This window comes from Furipterus horrens, unplaced genomic scaffold, assembly GCF_987537825.1.
Source record: "Furipterus horrens unplaced genomic scaffold, mFurHor1.1.pri manual_scaffold_17, whole genome shotgun sequence".
Lineage (NCBI taxonomy): Eukaryota > Metazoa > Chordata > Mammalia > Chiroptera > Furipteridae > Furipterus > Furipterus horrens.
In genome coordinates, this window is record NW_028327187.1 from 50,358,214 (window position 1) to 50,374,701 (window position 16,488).

Below are 16,488 nucleotides of genomic sequence, written 5' to 3' on the forward strand. Positions count from 1 at the left end.
AGTCATGAAAAATAAATTGGAAGAGCTAAGAACAGACTCCTTTTTACTTGAGTCATTATGTAATCCCTCAAAAGACCAAAGTCAGGGTCAAGAGTGGCAAGGTATAGTATGGAATGTGTACAGATACAAATAGGGAAAAAAATAAGTCATCATCCTCTATTCTGATTCTTTTTTTTTTTTTTTTTTTTTTTGGAGCCAGGGGAACCAGTTTTATTTACGATGGCAACATACAAGACTCCAAGCTTAGGTTTGCGGGCGAGATAAAGCCTGGGCCCAGGCCTTATGCTTCTCCTCAGGACTCCTGGAGGTGAACTTCTCCTGCAGTTTCTTCCACATGCTTTTTATTCATTTCCTTGAACTCTCCCAGGATATCTGTGGAGAGGATAAATTTGTACTCTTCCAAGGACAGGCCACTGAAGCTGGTGTCTCTGGGGCGAGGGTACTTGTGTTTGTAATAGTTTGAATGGATTCGTGCTAAACTCTGGTACATCTGATCGCAGGCCTCAGGCTCTGCAATCTGGGTGTTCTCTCCCTCCCGAAAGGCCTGTGCTACCCGCTGCCAAAGGTAAGCGCCCCGTTTGGTGTCGTCCACGGGCCATTCCTCACAGAGCTTAAGAAAACGTCGATAGCAGCTGGTGGCCATGTTGAGCCCTGCTTCTCCCCGCTCTATTCTGATTCTTAATAGTAATTGATGATGATGATTTTTTGTGAAAAGTCACCTGCCATAGTCCCTGCACACTCTTGCTGGGTATGCCAATAATGCAAAGCCCTGATTGCTTTTTACCTAGGCCATTTCTCAAAATTGTGTTTTCAACACACAACCGTGAGAGATGAAGCAACAGTTCCTGGCAAAGAGCAAGCTTGTTTACTGCTTCCTGTAAAATCTATGAATTCCCCAAGGTCACTGGTCTTTGACAATGATGCAAACCCACTGTGTGCTCAACATCTCCCTGGGTTCCCAGTTCTCATTCCTGTAGGAATCGAGAGCAAAGGGAACCAATGTACACATGTAGTTGCTCATGTTGCTTGCTGCAAAATTTTCTATGCCTGAACCAGCAGTCTCATGTCTTCTGCCAGCATCCATGTACCTGCAGCAAGCTAGTTTGCTAGCTTGCAAGTAAAATAAAACCCTAGACCCAAACAATGATAAGATAAGCTGTTTCCATCTACTATGGTTAATATAGTAATAGATAATAATAATTTTAAAAATAATAATGATACCATTTATTGAGGACTTACTATGTACTAGGCACTACTTTATGCACTTTATATAAATTATTTCATGTCATGCTTATGACAATATACTAAGAAGTCAAATGGCTGGCCCAAGGTGGCATACTTTCAAGGTGTCCTGACTGTTGTCATTACTGTTCTTTCTTTCTTTCTAACATCCTTCTTTATTCCTTGTTTCTACCTTCTTACTGTAATTTCCATTCTCACAATCAGAAAGACTATCTTATAAAAATAATGCAAAACTAACTTCCCCAGAAAACATTTTCGTATACCACCTTTCTTCTCAGCATGGTTTTACAAGGTCAGACTCCAGAGCTAGTTTTCCTTTGCCAGCTGGGTGACCTTAGGGAAAATTATTTAATCTACCTGTGTCTCAATTTTCTCATTTTTAAAATGGAGGATCCTAACAGTACTTACCTCATAGGGTTATTGTGACTTTCAAGTGGGTTAATATATGTAAAGGGTCTACAATAGTACCAAGCAATAGTAGTAATAGCTTGATTAAAATTAGCCATTTCTTTTCATTCTGTCTTCTTTTCTGAAGGCAGAATACCCCTGTATCATCTTTTCTACCATATAAATTCCTCATTGATAGTGATTATAGTAATCATCTTCAACTGATTGCAAGGTAGATACTATGTTTACATCAGAACAGTATTCCATTTAAATCAAAGAATTTTTCCTATCAGGGACCTAACATTGCTAGATGCGATAGAGACTACAAAACAAGTTTGAGGCAATGCCCTGGGTCTAAAAAACCTTACAATCTCTCTGACCAGTTGAAATTAACACACATGAAATCATTAGATTGGTATGATACTGCTCATAAAACTCATATAAGCACAATCTGAAGTTAGAGAAGGGTGACAACAGTGTGGCTAATGCAGGCAAAGACGCTTTCACGTGGTACAAATGAGAATCGTGTTGAATCTTAAAGTGTGGACATTTACTCCGGCAGAAGGGGAAAAACTGAAGACTATATTTAACACTTTCTAGTTTTCACAGTTCTTTCTCATATATAGACTCATTTTATTGTTGTGGCAAGCCCATAGAGTAAACAGAGGATGCATTCTTACTCTAGCCTATAGGTGGATCCTGATGCACAGAGTGGTAAGTAACTTGCCCAAGGTCTAGATCCAGTAAGTAGAGGTCACTCGCCACTCCAGCTCCTGCAGAACCTCTGCCTACAAAGAGTTTGCACACCTCTTAATCATGACTCTTACACAGATATAAAAAGGACATGTGTTAAATATTTTTATTTAATTAATTGTTAATGAGAGGACTGGTAAGATGCTACAACCAGTTCAAAGGAGTTGTCAAAGAAATACATATTTATATGGAGTAAACAAATATTGAAATAAATTTTAAAATAAATGGGAAACTTGGTTTTTCTGTGGTAGGAGGAGCAAAGTCAATTGATACTCTGCCAGACAGAATTTATTTTCATGTGTATAGACAAGAATTATTTTTTATTGCTACCAATGATCTACAACTTGCAGAGTTTTAAAACACTTCAAAGAAAATGAAGGACTGAAATCAAATAACCCAGAATAATCAGCTCTAAACAGTGCATAGTTTCCATTGGAGACACCCAGTAATATTTTTTGCTTATTATACAAGTTCCCCTATTTACCTGAGTTAGAGACATAAATAGAATAAACATGAAGTAATAGCAAATGGTACAAGGCCACAGGGTTGGAGATGGGGGTTAGGAATACCCTAGCACCATACCTTGACCTCACTCACAGATGGTCTAGAGTTTCTTAGAACCTAATCAAGGGTGAGGAGAGCAGTTCGTGTTAAGAAGAGTTATTCAGAGAAGTCTGCTCTACGTCAAGTTAGTTTTGAGTTCAAGGGAAACTGGAAGGTGGGTTTCTAAGTTGCTAAGTGGCAGATGGTGGTGGGTGTATTCCAAGCTGGCCAATTTTATAGCACCTAGACTCAAAGATGCAGATCGCCATTTAATTAAGTTTATATCTAGCATAGCTTTTTTTTTTTTTAAAGAAAGTAGTAATTAATTTTATGAGATGAACATAGATACACTTTCCTTACTGCCAAAAACTAAGACTACCAGGTGAACAAGGAAGATGTTTTATTGATGTACTAATGAGGGGTTTGCCTAGACATGGACTTATGAAAGTTGATTCATATCCATATATGTGAATATATAGCTCATCCATAAAAATATAATTATGTACTTATACAAGGTGATGCAAATATTAACACATAGCCTTAGACCTATATGGAGAGAGCCACCTACATGGTGTGATCTAAAGGGTGATTAAAAAGTCTCCTTGCTCCCAGATGTCCCCCTAGTGATCTGACTTAATTTATGACATTCCCACAATTGACCTTACCTCTTTGGAGAAAGAGTTACTTTCAGTAGGCACATGTTAAAATGCAACAGGAATTTTCAAAGAGGACTAACAAAAGAGTGGAAAGAAAAAGGTCTAGAACGCAGGCAGACAGGGCATGCCTGAGAAGGATGCCATTAGGGCAGCTCTGGTAAGTGCCACTGGAGGTACTCTGAGATCTCTAGGCCCCCAGACAAGATAAGTGACAAGGAAGGCAGAAAGGAAAAATGAGAAGCATTACATGACAGAATTGACCATACCACAGAGTTGTGATGGCCCTGTAACGCTATCCAACAATACAAACATATGTTGTTGAAAGTATTTGGCTGAGAACTGATATGCTGGGGAAAACTTGCACATCAGGTATTACCAGAAAACAAGAGTGAAAGTGGGAAAACTGGTTTATCATCCAAATGCTTAAATGCAAATTACAAGAGAGATATATTTTTTTAAGATTTTATTTTTTAGAGAGAGGGGAAGGAAGGGAGAAGACAGGGACAGAAATATCGATGTGTAAGTTGCTTTGCATGCCCCCAACTGGGGACCTGGTCCACAACCTAAGCATGTGTCCTTACTGGGAATCAAGCCCATGACTTTTAAGTTTGCAGGCCAGTGATCAGCCCCCTGAGTCACACTAGCCAGAGCCAAGAAAAATATCTTTTCTAAAAATATATATTTTATTGATTATGCTGTTACAGTTGTCCCAATTTCTTTTCCCTCTGCTCCCCTCCTTAGTCCATGCCCATTGGTTGTGCATATAGTTCTTCACAACATCTTCCTGTCTACTCCATTCCCTCCTACTATGCTTCTTAATACCTATACCATCTCCCTTCCTTTTCCCCTTCCCCCTCCCTGCTGACCTCCCCACAATATGTTCCCCACACCTATGATTCCTTTTCCGCTCTCATTGCCTACTTAGTTTGCCTTTGTTTCAGTTCCCTAGCTTCTGTTGTTGGTTGTTGTGATATAGTTTTCATTTTAATGTTTATAGTTTTGATCCTCCTTCTTCTAAACAAGTCCCTTTAACATCTCATATAACAGTGGTTTGGATCTAACGAACTCCTTCAGTTTTACTTTGTCCTGGAAGTACTTTCTCTGCCCTTCTATCCTGAATGACAGCTTCGCTGGATAGAGTAATCGTGGCTGTAGGTTTTTGCTTTTCATTGCTTTGAATATTTCTTGCCAGTCCCTTCTTGCCTGCAGGGTCTCCTTTGAGAAATCAACTGCTAGTCTAATTGGGACCCCTTTGTACATAATTCTCTTCTTCTCTCTTGCTGCTTTTAAGATTCTCTTTATCTTTAATTTTTGACATTTTGACTATAACGTGTCTTGGTGTGGTTCTCCCTGGGTCTAGTTTATCTGGAACTCTTTGTGCTTCCTGGACCTATAAGTCTATTTCCTTACCCACGTTAGGGAAGTTGTGCTTCATTATTTTTTCACATAATTTTTCAATTTCTAGTTCTTCCTCTTCACCCTCTGGCAACCCTATAATTCAAATGTTCATTCACTTATAGCTGTCCCAGAGGTTTCTGAGCCTCTCCTCATATTCCTCACTTTTTGTTTCCTCTTTCTGCACTGGTTGACTGTTAGTTCCTTTCCTATGTTCTGATTTGTTGATTTTATCTCTAGTTTTCCTTTCCTCACCACTTGTCTCATATATATTTTTGTTCATTTCAGCAGGACTAGCATTCATTTCTTCCCTGTCTTGATTAAGTCCTGCTGTTAGGTCTGTAAGCTGCCTTATGACTATAGCTCTGAACTGAGCCTCAGAAAGATTTTCTATTTGTTCATCGGTTAATTCACGTATTTGCTTTTTGGTGAGCTGCGTGATTGGTATTTCAATCATGATTCCTGCCATCCTGACAGTTTTATGTCTACCTTTCCTTCTTGGGTGGGGCTGTCACCCCTCCTATGCCATCAGGGGCAGAGCCCTGTGCACTCATCACTACCGGGTGACCCTTCTCACCACACTGTGGCACTTTGTGTGTGGGCAAGGGTCCAAGATGGATTCCTGCCATTAGCTCTGCATTGAGAGACTGGGAGCCTCCTCCTCTATCCCCACACCCTCTGGGCCTCACAGTCTGAGATAAAGGGGGTCTGCTTTCCCCGGCATTGGAATTGCGAGCTGATGGGTCTGATCTGCAACCAGGGTTGGTTCCCAGGCGCTTCTCTCCTCCCCTTAAATACGGGTGTCTGTGCTTACCAGGTCCCGTCGCTCATTGCCACTGGTGCCGCCACCAGCACAGCTTGATCTCTCCACCGCAGCTTCGCCCCTTCTACCCATCTGGTCGAGCACCACTTGTTTATAACTTCATACGCTGGACTTCCATGTAGCTTTATTTTCTGGAACTTCTGGTTATTTCTGGTTTTGCAGTAGTTGTAGTCCTTCTTAATTGTGGAGGGAGATGGAGCGTGTCAGTCTAGGCCTCCATCTTGGCCAGAAGTCTGAGAAATATCTTTAGGGCCATCTGCATCCTCATCGTCTTTGGCATCAAAGTAGTTGTTAAATACCTATTGGTGCACTAAACTGTTGCAAATGAGTAAGCACATGATCCCCTGGCCTCATGGGATTTATAATAGTGTAAACAACTCCATGGCAGAATTACAGTAAATAAGTTGAGAACTTGAAAAATTAATGACTTAAATTAACTTAACAAATTTTATATTGTCACTGAAAGCAAATAAGAAGGTAAGTGCATTTATCAAACAGTTGTAAAAAGGAGATTAAATTGGGAATTACTGCCTCTTTCTAAAGACTTGTTTGGTGGAGAAAGATTTTCAAAAGCTGTTTAAAGATTTCACTTATTTTTATTTTTTTAGAGAAAGAAGAAACATCAGTATGCAAAAGAAACATTGACTTGGTTGCCTCTCACACACCCCCAATCAGGGACCTGGCCCACAACCCAGGCATGTGCCCTGACCAGGAATCAAACCAGCAATATTTTGGTTGGCAAGCCAGCACTCAATCCACTGAGCCACACCAGCCAGGGCTCAATAGATGTTTACATGATGGGGAAAATGAAGCTCATATAATGGGTTGGGTGCATTTTAGAATATTCTGAGGTTTCAATTAAATGAATGGATAAATGATACATGTTAGGGGAAACTCCATTCCCTTAACTTTAAATTTCCTTGAGGGAATATGTAATACACTAGAAGGACACCCATGGTCTCTCTCCTTGACCCACCATTTTCCCCTAACCAAGTGAATAAAGACTTACCTAAGTAATCAGTTTTTGAGAATAAATCAAGAATGCTCTACTCCCACATTTCCAGGTCTTCCATATAAGGGTTTTAGTGTGGTCTGCTCTCCCTTATTGGAGAAGGCCTGAGCTTGTCCCATTTAACCAGTGACTGGGTGGATGAGACACCCTAATTCAGGGGTGTGGGGAAAGTAATAGAAAACAGTTGAAATCTCACACTTCAGCTCTGTCCTCCAGTCCAGTTTTGTAGCTGGTACTTTGATATCTGACTTTGGTGTCTGTGTCTCAGTAGCTTTTAAATTAGCAAGAGGAAAAAGGTTATTATTGATTGTTCTCTTAAAACCTAGCAGAGAAATAGGTAAATTTATCAGGGAGAAGTGGAGAGGGCTGATAATAAAGACAGAAAATTTTCACAAACTTCATGTAGAAGCTCAAATTTCACTGTCTTCCTTTTTTTTTACAATGGTCATCATGAAGATATGCTATTTAATCCAGTGCTTTTCAAAGTACCTATAGTGAAAGACCAGTGTCTCTTTTCTTTTTAAAACAATTTCAATCACTATGGGGTATTTATACAATATAATACTACTGAGCCATAAAAAAGAAGAAAATTTAACCCTTTGTGACAGCATGCATGGACCTGGAGAGCATTATGCTAAGTGAAATAAGTCAGTCAGAGAAAGACAAACACCATATGATCTCACTCTTATGTGGAATCTAATGAACACACTGAACTAACAAGCAAAATAGAGACAGGCTCATAGATCGAGAGCAGGCTGACAGCTCAGGTGGTGGTGGGGTTAGGGGTGGAGGGATTGAGCAAATAGGAAAAAGGACTCATGGACATGGACAACAGTGTATTGATTGTGGGTGGGGAGGGGGAGTATAAGAAACTGTATAGTAATGGAAAAGAAAACAATTTTAATTTATCATAGGCTGATGCTTTTAAAAAATTCTATAAGAATGAATTGCTGTAAAATGATATTAAATAAAAACCAAAACATCCAAAATACAAGCCCCAATTTTTAAATAATTGGGTTCAAATGACATAAAAATACTGTTACATTGCAATAAATGTTTGTAAAAGCTAAATCTCAATTTGTGACTTATTTCATCACAAACCATTAACAAACAGTTCACAGAGCAGTATTGATCTACAGCCCACACTTTTTAGTAGCATTGATCTAGTTGCCTTCGGTTCACAGAATCCTTATCACCCTCCTTTCAAAATAACATACAGTGTAATGTAGTGGTTAAGAGTGCAGGGTCTTGTAACAGACTTCCAGTTCCCAGTGAATGAGTGGTAGGGTCAGTATTAATACCTTCCACATAAAGTTGGTATGAGAATTAAATGGGAATTTGCATTAAGCACTTAACTGTGTAGAGCGTCTTATAAATGTTCAATAAATATTATTCTTGAACAATATCCATGTTGGATGGTAGACTTCTGCTTAATGATTTGGAAGAGGCCTAAATGGGTATAAATAAATATCCCCACAATTCATTCTTTGAATAAGTCTAACTATATTATCTTCTAATAATTGTGTAATTGGGTCTTTGTATTTTCTTTTGCCCAGAGGCTGACAAAATCTGTGCAAGTGGGTCAAGGTGCTTAAATATTGGCTCTCAAGGCTACATTGGTTCATCCTTGAGATATAAATGTTGTAACAGAGTGAAATGATTGGTCTCTCTGACTTGTCTTGTTTAAGCCTGCTTTGTTCCCATGGGATTCAGACTAATAGATACTGTTGTGTCATATGTATAGACATGCTAATCATTAGAGGAGTTCTGATTGTGGTTTGAGGAGATAAGGGAAGTATGTGTAATCTACCAAAGATTTATAGGAACTTCTTGACTTGACTCACATCAATATACAAAATCATCCTTGGACCACTGTGTGCATGTGGGTGTGCATACGTGTGTGTGTGTGTGTGTTGTTAAAAATTAATTTAAAAACAAATGCTTTTAAGTATTGGGTAGTCTAAGATTCTCAGAACTATAGAAACAAACTCAAAGGGTTCTCATAACCACGTGATCTGAGAAAATAAACTAAAGTTCATTTTGAGTTTGGTTTGGTTGAATAGGTTATGATATTTCTGTTGCAAAATGGGTCAGCAAGAAAAATAAATGTAAGTAGGAAAAAGTTTCTTTTAAGTTGAAAATGGTTTTCTAAATCTCTTTGGTAAATTTGGAACTTTAAAATTTTGTTAGTTAAATTAGATGATGAATATTTGTTGAATAGCTAAGTCACTACCAAATAAGAATCCTGGGAAAGAAAGTTTTATGTTAAGTCAGGGTTATTAAGATAAAAATAAATTTAATAAAGTAACAGAATTTGAATGTCTAAAGTAAGCTGATGCAAAATTAGAATTAGATTTTCTCTCCTGTTAAAAAGATCTATTGGTCTGCTACTGATACTGTAATATTGTCTTAATCAGGTACTTGATTACTTAAGAAAAATGGAATCTCCTCTTTTGGTATATTTTACAAAACTTCCCAAAATTAAAATTATAAATAGAGTCTTGACCTGTAAATAACTGAGGTATTTCAGAGGGGCCCCTGAAACACCTCAAAAGACTTGTTTTCCCTTCTTACAAAAGAGAAATATTAAACTAATTAGACTTATTTTGGAGTGTTGGAATTACATGAGAAGCATTGTTAAATAAAAAATAACATTGAACCGTCTTTATATTGTATTTATACAAGTGTATGTTATAAATGTTCCAGAAATATATGTAAAATTGCTGGAAATCTGAGATATCCTGATATAAGACATCTGTCATCAAAACTTGAGGGACACACTTAAAACGACTGAACCTGAGTATCAGAGTATGGCACATGTGGATCAATCAAGTCCATTCTGTTTTTGCAAAAATGACTTCTTCTTGCCAGACCTTTGCCATCCTGATGTTCTTGTAACATGGCAACAGTCTGTTGCTGAATCAGAGAAATTAAGATGGGTAAACAATGACTATAAATTAAATGAATGTTTGGGGCTATGGGAAACCCACGACGGCTGTTATGTTTTTTCAGGCACCCTGGTATTTTTTCAGTTTTGCATGCCTTCATCCACCATAATACATTTAAGCTGCACTTCATTCAACTTCCACTTATTTTGGGTTATCAACATGTGTTTTGTTTTTATATGTATGTTTTGTGAATGTGTTGAAGCTTTTCTCTTAAGACAAGGCTGATGCCTAGAAAATGTGTTTCCCACTTTGGGTATACCGTCAACAATTCTAGTGACTGGGACACCCACTTCACTGAGAAAATCATGTAAGCCTTGAAAAACAGCCTTGCAAACTGCTTATAATTATTACTGGCCCTATCACCCTCGATTATCAGGCAAAGTCTAGAGAACTAATGAAAAACCTGATTTCAAGTAGAGAAAGTTTAATTACACAGTACTGATGAACTGATGAAAGTGGTTTTAATTTTTATGACTTTTTTGTTTGAGAGCGCTAATTTTCTAATCATTTTGTTTTTCCAGATAAAAGGAAACTGGTTTACCTATGACTTAGTGATTTGGTAAATTATGCCTCCGTAAGCAGAATTGAAACATTTAATTTTTTCTCTAGCAGTGAGTCTTTTTATTTTCATGGCAATGTGATTGTTTGCATAAGTTCAATTAGAATCTGTTTAACTGGTTTATTACCAGGACTTTGACTGGAATGTCATGTTTAAGAGAGACATGCCTAGACTTGGATATGGCCAGAAAGCTCTGAGGAGTTAAGAATTACTTTGGAAGCCAATAAAAGCCCCTTTGATAAAACAGCCTGGTACCTTGCTTACATGGTTCCCAGCAGAATTTGCAGGTAAGGATCAAAGGTTGCTTCCTGGGAGTTCCAAAGAAAACTTCAGGTTATACTGGCGAGCTTGAAAACAGAGAAATTCGCCATCTCCGGATATTCCAGGCAAAGTCTATTGGCAAGTATATGGCTTGGCATCTTAGCCTTGAGAGCCTATTTAAAGTTCAATCTGAATACTTCTTAGGAAAACTCCAGCAATGCAGATATAAAGGTGCCTCTATGGTTAATTGCTATTTTTTCCTGGGCATATACAAATCATCAGGTCAATTCTATTGAAATTAGACATATTTTGCAGATAAATTCATCTTAATTTGCCTATCTTTGGTAAAAATAGAAGTGACTATAGATAGAAAACTATATTTCAATAGGCACTGTAATATACTTTTGTGGATATTAGATTCTAGTGTTATTTGTTATCTTTTGAATTTTGTTGTTTCACATGATATAAATTTCAGAGAAATTAACACAACAGCTCATAGTTAAATAACCTCAGTGACTGATGCTGTATACACCACACAGAAAGTTTACCTGAGCATCTGATACAAACTAAATCTTATGGACTTTAAGCCATATAGTCAGCCATTTGGCCGATTCTACTGTTCAAGATCTAAGACTCCAACAGACCACCTTAGTCCTTGGCACATGAGCCCTTAGACAATATGGTTGTTTCAGATTACCTGTAGGCTGAACAAGCAAGTGTTTGTGCAGTGTCCAGGTCATTGTGGTTTGGGTCCAGGGGTGCATAATAACGAAAGTTACTCTTTATTTTTTGTCTCTGTGAACACCCAGAATACCCCTTCTAAGCCTCAGGGACCATCATGGAAGAAGTGGGTGAATGATATTGTAAGAGTCAGATAAGAGTGAAATAATGGGCAGAGAAATGTGACCCTATCTTAAAAGCTACTCCTCTCTCTTAATTGAATCTATACCTAGTTACCCTATTTTCCTCAAGACTGTGGGATAAACAGCAAAAAGGGAGTAATTATTACAGGGTGGAATGCTTGGCTTCTCTGACTCCTTCTTGATCAAGCCTGCTTTGTTCCCATGGCTTTCAGGCTAATAGCTTCTGCTTAGTCTTGTAGGTAGACATGATCATCACAAGAATTCTGCTTGCAGATTGAGGAGATAAGGGAAGTACGTGCTATTTATCAAAGATTTGCAGGAATCTCATGACTAGACTCACATCAACTAGCACAATTTTCTATGAACTCCTGCTGGCACCCAGATGCCTGTGGTGGTTGATCACCTCTTGTCCCTATCATTTCTCCTTCCTTTGATATAAAAGAAGACTGAATTCTGTGAATTTTTAGGATGGATTTGAGGAACCAGTAAGTCTCCGGTCTTCTCAATTGGCACTTTCTCAATCAATAAACCTGCCCTTACTCTGAGCCCTGAAATTTTGAGTTTTGCCCTTTTCAAGCAACAGGCACATGGACTTTGGATTGGTAACAATGTGGCTTTCTTGGGTAAGTTCTAGATAAATAGTCTTGTCTAAATCATAGTTATAAATGGCTATAAATGGTCATAGTTAAAGATCTAGCCTCAGTGGATCACTGTGAATGTCTGTGGAAACATGTCCAATGTTTGCTAGTGTTGCCCAATGTTGTCCCCTAAAATATTGGTTCTATCGCCTATAAAAAAAAAAAAATAAAAAAAAAAAGCCAGAAAAGGATTCAAGGAACTGGAACAGGAGGGTACAGTTGGGGAGGCCCTGGAGCCTATAATGTACCTGACTGAGTTGGCCTTGTAACAGGGTCACACAGAAACTTATGCTTGTTATACAAGCAGCTGACTGTTCCAATCCCTTCCCCCTTGGCATTTCCTCTTCTAGAGATTTCCGTTGCCAGCTAAATCCTTCATTAGAAAAAAGTAATAACAATGCTACACCTGAATGGCATAGAACATTAACTGATTGTAACCCCATATGAAACAAGCAAATGTGCTTTTTCAGAAAGGTAGAGCTAACGAAAATCTAATTTGTTCTCACTGTTCTGGTCTGTTCAGTCTGTAGGGTCAAATTTGGGGTGTCTGGGGTAATGGGAGCTGTTTAGAGCACGTCTTTGTGATGAAATGTCTCCTGCTCTGTGGTAAAATAAACTGACTTTACTTTTTTCAGTTTGGTAAAAGCTACAAATTTCAAGTTCTAAATTTACTTTGAGGCATCGCAAAGTTGATTCTTGTGTGGTATAAAAGCAATAATATCTATCGAGATAGATAAACCAAAAATCTCAGATTAAATTTGGTTTTCAGCAGAGGAAATAGACTCAATGACAATTCTGGGTGGGACGGTGAGGGGGCATTGTAATTTTAGGGCTTCAGCAGGTCATATGTTGTGTTCATCTCTGAATTTAATGATTATGAAGCCACAGGAATTCTCACTGATGGCAGGGAAAAGGGTCTAAGGACTACCAAAATGGGAGAAAAATATTCACATTGTTATATTAAAGAGAGAGCTGTGTGGTAAGTAAAACACTTACCCCCAGAAACCAGACCATCTGGCAAGTGCTTGGAAAAACCGAAAATAAACAAAGAATGTTAATTATGAAATTCTTTTTCAAAATTAAAAGCAATTCTTGTTCCTTATCTAATGAGTAAAAATGGTGCATATTTACATGAAATATAAACTGCAAATACTTGTCTAACTGTCCTTGAATTTTTTGAAATGAGTAGGCAGAATTGCTATTTTAACAATTAAAATAAACTTACTCTCCTGCTGCTCTCACCCTCTCGCTGGGTGGTTTGTTGTGTATGTACTTAGAACTGGTCACCTTCTTGGTCAGAAGCCTCACCTGGGAAATTGTGCTCTCTGTAGCCACATATTCAAATTCAATTAGGGAGACAATGAGAAATAATAGAAGAGTCATTGAGTCAAGTCAGTCTTTTGATAAGATAGCACTGTAGAGCCTCCCACAGGAGGCCTCACATTTCCTTGTGTCGTTTTCTAAAAAGACATAGTATAAAGCAGCCAGTAAGTGAATGAGAACACCTTGGTTTTCATCCAATGGAGTCCTTGGATGGCTCAAGCCACAGTGGCTAAAAATATCCTTGCAGCCTAGAGCTGCCAAGCACACTATAAATGCCACTAATGTTCCCATGACATTTAGTCCCCACCTACACCCCAAATTCCATATGCCACAAATGATTTATCTAACTGTGTTCCTCCCACCATTTGAACCAATTTTTGTTTCATTGATTTATACTTAATATTAAGTGGCATTTAGTTGTGTGAGAGTCCTCTTTGGTTAACAAGTGATAATCTTCTGAAAACATTCTTGTCTTTATTTCTTTATTTTTGGCTGAGTAAACCTACTCGGCAAGGAAGAGTCACTGGTTTTCACATTCCTCTCTGTTGGCTCTTTTTGGTCTGGACCTCCTGAAGTCCTTTGAATGCTGATTCAGACCTCCAACCAGATTCTTGAATAGTCACTGCTTTTCTTATGTCATTGTTAATGGTGAACCAGATATTAAACCTCAGTCCTTTAGTTCTAAGAAAGAATTCAGAGCCAAGACTCAAAAACAAGTGAAATTTTATTTAGAAAGCCGCAGTGGTAGAAGTGAGCAATGGAAGAAGTGAGCCAACTGGGCTACATGGACTAAGGAAACTACTTACAGAGTCAAAAGTAGGGCCCTTGGAACTTAGGATAGAGAAAGCAAAGGTAGGTGCCTTAAGGAAAGAAAAGGGGAAGAAAAACATGGGTTTGGTCTAGAGAGCCACCTGAGGAAAAAGGGGGTGGGGAAAGGTGAGAGAGAGAGAGAGAGAGAGAGAGAGAGAGAGAGAGAGAGAGAGAGAGAGAGAAGGAGCATGCAGGAGATCTTAGGGGAGGATCGGCTTTTCAGCTGTGTCCTTTCAGGTTCATGGTCTCTACTGATTGGTCAGCACCAAGGCAGGGGTCATTAGTCATTGCAGCTGGACCTGATGTCAGCCATGGAGTCACTTGTCTGGTTTGCTGCTTTCTGGGCCTGGAGCTGAAACACAATTAAGGCCTAGATGTCATCTCCAATTTGACCAAAACTCTGTCTCTGTGATCAACAGACCTGAGGCTTTATTCCTAACATTATCTGATGGGGATCAGAGCCTCACTGACTTGAGGACTTAATGCTGAAGGGAGTGGTCATGCAAGGGCTTGTATGGGAGTACATGAGGCTTTTCTCTGACCCCCCTTGTTCCTCATCTAAGGAGGCCTACCACATGACTATCTATATACCAGGGAGGAAAGGTCAGGGAAGCATTTGAACCACATCAAAATCTGGAAAGTCGACATTCCTGCTATATGTCACTACCAGAATCAATAAGTAGAGACAAAGACTGAATCTTTAGGGGTGGTTTATTCGGATGGTTTGCAATCTGAGAAGATGGTGGGTTATGTACCCTAAAAACCATCTTAATATCTCATCTCAAGCTGACCTTTTTTATAAGGAGAAGAAAAGGGTAGTAGGTAAGTGGTTTGGAATTCAGGGGAAAAGGTTAGTCAGATAAAAGTAGCAGTCCAGCAATATTTCTAGCACCCCAGCAATTCTTTATCTGCATATTGGTCAGTGGACGTTCACTCCCCGAAGCGCAATGGCTCAGATACCATCATGATTGCCTGCAGTCCTCCTGGGGCACAGAGGTTGATTTTCTTGCAGGCCTCTTCGAATCAGGGTAAGTCTGGTCATGCATTCCAGTTCTTCTGAGAACAACAGCTTTCTATATGCATTAGTCACTAAGCCTATTAACTATAACATAAAGTTAACATGTTTTCAGTTCTTGAGTTTCCCCATCATTTTGACTAGTGGTATGAAAGGCCAGGGTGTCTAAATCACAAGCTCAGCAATATACTAGGGGAGAAAAAGTCATCCTGGGGGGCAAGGTCCCACCCTGCAATACTTGCTTTCCCAGTTTGTCTCTGGTGACCTTCTATACCTGTTCTATCATTCCTTCTCTGCTCATGTCTGCCTAACTGCCTACTCTACCATCCTTATGATTCTTGAACTGACAAAATTCAGGGTGAACCCTCTAGATACCATCACTGTTAGAAAGGGTTTCTAATCTTCACTTGACTTTCAGAGGAAATCCAAGTTCCTTTTAAGCCATTCTTAGACCCAAGGATTTGAGATGAGTGTACTTAGTGATCTAAAGATAGTTTTGGGGTATCAAGTCTAACCATCTTGTTATGGGGATATAGAAAGAAGTGTTAATTATACTGAACACTTGTATAATGCTTTTTAGTTTTCGGTGTGTTTTCACATTATTTCATTAAATCCTCCCAACCTATGAGGTCAGGGAGTTGATATTCCCATTAGAAAACTGAAGTCAGAAGGGTAAGTAACTTCCCTAAATACACTCATTCAACTGCGAGGGTAACTTTAGCACAAAAGAGCGTTTATTTGTTCACATAACTGCATGGTACTTGGCAGAATTGAAGGGAGAAAAAGTTGCCAGTATCCAGGCCTCAGAGATTAAAATAAAAACTCAACAATGCCAGAATTTTTTCTCCACTCATCTTCATTTCTTCTTGTCTCTGCTGGGATTCATTCCATAGACAGGATTTCTTTATATTGTGGGAAAGATGGTAAGCAGCAGCCCCAATAATATACCCTACAACTCATGATCAAAGTGAGGACAATCCTTACTTAAGACAACTTTGAGTAAGGATTTCAATTCACACAGCTTAGGTCATGTGCCCTCTCCCTTGGATATGCATTGCTATGATTGTGCTAGGCCTGGATCATGTGCCCACTCTTGTAGGACTACAGTATTTGGTGTGAAGGTGGAGCAGCACTATGATTGACAACTTCACCAGGAAGACAAAAATAATAGGGAGAGAGATCTTGAAAGGGAGGGGATAATGTTACTGGTGAAGAAGAATGGCAAAGTGTGGGGGATAGACAAAAGCCACAACTATAACT

The 16,488-nt window shown here is 38.9% G+C and overlaps 1 pseudogene; it reads right to left on the reverse strand.

The window, feature by feature from the left end:
* Positions 1 to 200: 200 nt before the first annotated feature.
* On the reverse strand, positions 201 to 646 carry LOC149990978 (ubiquinol-cytochrome c reductase complex assembly factor 2 pseudogene; annotated as a pseudogene).
* Between the last annotated feature and the right edge of the window lie 15,842 nt (positions 647 to 16,488).